Below are 5859 nucleotides of genomic sequence, written 5' to 3'. Positions count from 1 at the left end.
ATTCAACAACTGTCAGCTGGGCCAGATGCCGGAGTTCCAGAAGGTGCCCCACACTCCCTAACCTGCCACTCACCCTGATTCAAGTGCATGCGCTTGCTCTGGGGAGAACTGGAGGGCAAAGAGATTTTACATTATTTTTTTTCCCTTCACACTAAGTCCAGAAATCTGGTTGTATTTTACACATAGAGCACATCTCAGTTTGGACCAGCTGCATTTCAAAAGCTCAGTAGCTGCATGTGGAGAGTGGTTGCCTGCTGGTCTTAGAATAGCCTCATCTCTTGCATCCTTCTTTTATTTTGGTTAGGGAAAATGTTAAACACAAAGCGTTGCGTATAAATAACACACATGTGTCCAGCATTTAGATTCAGTAAGCATTGCCATCAGATGTCAAACTGAAACCCCAAATTTTAAAATTTTAAGATTTTAAAATGTTATTTCCCATATTTGGTCCACATTTCTCTTTTCTTCTTAAATATATAAAGTAGTACAGGAGCGGCCAGAGCTTCTGCCTTCTCTTCCAGGCCACCCTTCACCTCAGGTTGGTTATGGATCATTCCCAGAGATATCTTTGTGCTTCTACCACAAAAGTGTGTGTCCGTGCACATTATACAGTATTGTTTTTGCATGTTTTTAAACTGTACATAATGGTATCATACTATATTTAATCTTCATGCAATATGCATTTTTGTATTATGTGTTTGAAATTGATCTGTGGTGCTCCCTGTACTTGTGGCATATTTACTCTAACTGACGTGTTGTATTCCATTGTGTAGATAAATGGCAGTGAGTCACTCTTGGATTATTTCCTTTTTCACTTTCATAATCCACAGGGCAAGGAAAATGCTTTACCCTGTCTTCTTGTTTCTGTGGGTCCCACACCATGTGTGACGGCGGGGCGTGTGCTCTTCAGCTCTGCCAGGAGCTCAGGGACCCTGCACTGTGCGGTGTGGAGATAGGGGTTCGTAGGGTTACAGCCCCCAGCAGCCCATGGCCCCAGTCCCCCATCTCAGCACCCCCTTCACTTCGTCTTCTCCTTTCTTGTTGAGAAATTGTATCTGCCTGTCCTCACGTGCATTTCCACTATTACTGGAGAGGTGTCTTCATTGATTGTTCAGTGCCTCTTCTGCGTTGTTCTTGGCCCTTTCTACGTGCATGTTAAATGAGACTGTCACGTGGCATGCAGAGCCTTGCCAGGACTTGGACTGGAAGCGCATTGGATTTTCATGTTAATTTGGGTGTAATGCCACACCGACAATTGTGAGCCCGTTCATCCATCTTTGAGTAGGTCTATCTCTTCACTTGTTTGGGTCTTCCTTTATGTTTGTCAATAAAGCTTAACAGTTTTCTCTGTAAATATCTTGCATGACTATTGTCAGATTTTTTCTGAGATGCATTTCAAGTTTTGTGGTTATCATCAGTGCTGCCTTTTTGAAAACTACGTTTTCCATTTTGGTTTAAAGACTATTACTGATCTTGGGGCACCTGGGTGGCTCAGTTGGTTAAGCATCCGACTTCAGCTCAGGTCATGGTCTCACAGTTCGTGGGTTCGAGCCCCACGTCGGGCTCTGTGCTGACAGCTCAGAGCCTGGAGCCTGTTTCAGATTCTGGGTCTCCCTCTCTCTCTGACCCTCCCCTGCTCATGCTATGTCTCTCTCTCTCTCTCAGAAATAAATAATAGCATTAAAAAAAGACTATTACTGATCTTGTATACAGATTTTTGTACCCAGCAACATTACAAACATTTCTTTTCAGTTCTAATAACCTGTCTATTTTCAATATTACCTGTGACTACTGATGGTTTTGTTTCTTGCTCTCCAAACCCTCTGCCATGCTGCCATGTTTTCTGGCCCAAGTGTCTCGTCTCTTTTCTTTTCTTTTTTTCCTTTTCTCCTCTTTTTTTTCTTTTTTAGAAAGAAGCTTTTTGTTGTTGTTGTTTATTTGGGGGAGGGGGGAGAGAGAGAGAGAGAGAGAGAGAGAATCTCAAGCAGGCTTCATGCTGTCAGCACAGAGCCTGACACAGGGCTCCATGTCATGACTGTTAGAACATGATCTGAGCCAAAATCAAGAGCCCGATGCACAACCAACTGAGCCTCCCAGACACCCCTCAAGTGTTCTAAGATCTCTAACACAAACCTGAGTAGAGGTGGGGGTGACAGGACTGAAGTCACTAAATATGGGGCCTGCCCGGCCTCTTGGTAGATACCTTTTAACATGTTTTCTTCTATTTTTAGTTTACTTTTATATAAATTGGTATTGAATTCAATCAGTGCTTTTCTCTCATCATGATGGTCATTTATTTTCTCAATTAATCTGTTACTGTGGTAAATTACACTCATCTATCTTTCAATTTTAAATCAAGCTAATAATGTATCATTTCAGTCAGTTGTATTATTGTTTTGCCCTCCTACTCCGTATTTCCACCCCCATAAGCAACCACTTTCTTTGGTAATATGCTTCTATATTTATGGAAAACAATTATTACACTGCTATTCTGATTATTTCCACTTTGGGTGTGATTACTGACTTCTTATTACTGAACTTTGGGATTAGTCTCCTTACACCCCCAACTCAACACACAACCTTTTCTCCTCACACTGCCAATAGTTTTGGATTCTTCTTCTTCTTTTTCCAAATCAGTATTCTACTTTATTAAGATCATAACCATCATCCACTGGTAAAGTATACAGTGTTCCATGACTACATTATCTCTCTTGTTTTCCTTGAAATTAATAACTGACTACGTTTTCCATAAACCTGTGGCAAGTCATCCCCAACTTTGGACAAAAATGAAAACATGTTCATATGTTCAAACATGCCAAGTAATCCAGGATTTCTTTTCATACAGGCCTCCCTTCCTGGGTCCCCGACCGTTCCTGAGATGGGCCCTGTGTGTCTCTGCACAACCAGTATTAGGGCTCTCACCCTGCTCCTCTCAGATCCCTGCATGTAGCTGCACACTGTGTCCCAAGATCTTCATAGGCAGGAAGTGCAGCTGAATTCTTGCTAAGTGACACTGGCCAGTTACAGATGTTTACAGCAGCTTTATTCATAAAGTTTTTGCTGCCAAAACTTGGAAGCAACCAAGAGCTCTTTCAGTAGGTGAATGGATAAAGAAACTGGTACCTCCAGATTATGGAATGTTATTCATCACTAAAAAGAAATGAGCTAAACCATGAGAAGATATGGAGAAACTTTAAATGCATATTGAAATGCATAAGTGAAGAAGCCAGTCTGAAAAGGCTTCATATTGTATCATTCCAACTGTGACATTCTGGAAAAGGAAAACTATGGAGACAGTAAAAAGATCAGTGGTTTTCAGGGGTTTGGGGAGGGAGGGATGAATGTGTGGAGCACAGTGGATTTTTAGGGCAGTAAAATTATTCTATATAATGATTTAATGGTGAATACATGTCATTACACATTTTCTCAGAACTAATAAAATATTCAAGACAAAGAGTGAACCCTAATGTAAACTATAGACTTCAGCTAATAATAATGTATCAACATTGGCTCGCCAATTATAACAAGTGTACCTCACTAATGGAAGATGTCAATAGAGGAAACTATGTGTGGGGGGAGTGTAATATAAGAACTCTCTGTACTTTCCAGTGAATTTTTCTGTATACCCAGAACTATTCTAAAAGAGAATGCAAGACACTTTTCTTTAAAAAATAAAAGACATATTTCGCTCAGCATAAGACCCTCAAGTCAGGCAATAAGTCTGGCAGAGAAGGACAGATACCATATGTTTGCACATACAGGAGGATTAGGAGGAACTTAATGGAGGACCGTGAGGAAGAAGAAGGGGGGAAATAGTGGGGGAGAGGGGGGAGACAAATCATGAGAGACTCTTGAATGCCAAGAACAAACTGAGGGCAGATGGCATGGGGGGGAGGGGAAGGGTGTTGTGGGCATGAGGGAGGGCACTTGCGGGGATGAGCACTGGGTGTTATATGGAAACCAATTTGACAATAAAGTATTAAAAAAAATAAAAGACAGTGGTGAAGATAAAATATACTACTAAAAACTATTAAATTAATTCAAAGGCAAGAAAGAAATAGAATGACAACAGTGACAAAAAGTGAAATAGAGAAATCATAGTTCTAAATCCAACACTACAAATAATTACAATAAATGTAAATGGACTAAATATTCAAAATTAAAAGGCAGAGATTATTAGGCTGGCTAGACGAGCAGGACCTAAGTTTTGAATTTATAGGAGCTTCTAATACACTTTAAATACAGACACAGTAGGTTGAACCCAAAAGGGTGGAGAAGTTATATGCAGACACTAATCAAAAGAAAGTTGGAGTGGTAGTATAGACTTTAAGACAGAGTATTACCAGAGATAAAGAGGTATATTTCATAATGATATAAAGTAAATATATCAGGAAGACATAACAAATATCAATACGTATATATGTCTAATAACAGGTTTTAAAAATCACTAAACTTTTTTTCTTTTTGAAGTATAGTTGACATACAATGTTACATTAATTTTACATGTACAAGATAGTGATTCAACAATTAATACATTATGTGACACTCACAACAGTAAGTGTAGTCACCAATTATATATTATATAATATATAATATTGTAGACTATATTCCCTTTGCTGTGCTTTTCATCCCCATGACTATTTATTTTATAACTGGGAGTTTCTACTGTTAATCTCCTTAACTTATTTGACCCATCCCTACACCCCCAGCCCCCTGACAACCACCAGTTTGTTCTCTGTACTTATGATTCTGTTTCTGGTTTGTTGTTTTGTTTTTTAGATTCTGCATATGAAGTCATATGGTATTTGTCTGTCTTTGTCTAGCTTATTTCACTTAGTACCCTGTAGGTCATAAATAACAGAATTTAATTCTTTTCATGGCTGAGTAATATTTCAATGTGTATATATACCACATCTTCTTTATCCATTCATCTATCAGTGGACATTTAGGTTGCCTCTATATCTTGGCTATTGCAAATAAACTGCAATAAACATAGGGGTGCATTTATCTCCTTGAATTAGTTTTTTGTTTTCTTTGGGTAATACCCAGTAGTGGAATTACTGGATCATATGGTATTTGTTTTTAATGTTTTGAGGAAACTCCATATTTTCCACAGTAGTTGCATCAATTATCAATCCCACAACTAGTGCATGAGAACTCCCTTTTCTCCACATCCTTGCCAACACTTATTATTTCTTGTCTTTTTTATTTTAGCCATCGTGACTGGTGTGAGGCAATATCTCACTGTGGTTTTGATTTGCATTTTCCTGATGATTAGCAATGTTGAGCATCTTTTCACATGTCTGTTAGCCATCTGTATTTGTGTTTTTCAAAAACGTCTATTCTGGTCCACTCCCCATTTTAAAACCTTTTTTTTTTTTTTTTCGGGTTTGAGTTGTATGATTCTTTTTTTTTTCTATCATAGTTTATTGTCAAGTTTGATTCCATATAACACCCAGTGCTCATCCCAACAAGCGCCCTCTTCCATGCCCTTCACCCCCCTTTCCCTCTCCCCCCCCAAGAACCCTCAGTTTGTTCTCAGTATTCAAGAGTCTCTCATGGTTTGCCTCCCTCCCTCTCCCCAACTATTTTCCCCTTTCTCCTACCTNGTTCTATTGTAAATTTTTTGAGGAACCTCCACACTGTTTTCCAGAGGGGCTGCACCAGTTTACATTCCCACCAACAGTGTAGGAGGGTGCCTGTTTCTCCACATCTTCGCCAGCATCTGGAGTCCTCTGATTTGCTCATTTTAGCCACTCTGACCAGTGTGAGGTGTGGTTTTGATTTGTACTTCCCTGATGAGGAGGGATGCTGAGCATCATTTCATGTGTCTGTTGGCCATCTGGATGTCCCCTGTGA

Source organism: Crocuta crocuta, unplaced genomic scaffold (genome assembly GCF_008692635.1).
Source record: "Crocuta crocuta isolate KB4526 unplaced genomic scaffold, BGI_CrCroc_1.0 scaffold179, whole genome shotgun sequence".
In the NCBI taxonomy this organism is placed as follows: domain Eukaryota; kingdom Metazoa; phylum Chordata; class Mammalia; order Carnivora; family Hyaenidae; genus Crocuta; species Crocuta crocuta.
The sequence above is the reverse complement of the archived record's forward strand: the minus strand, read 5'-3'. Positions refer to the sequence as shown.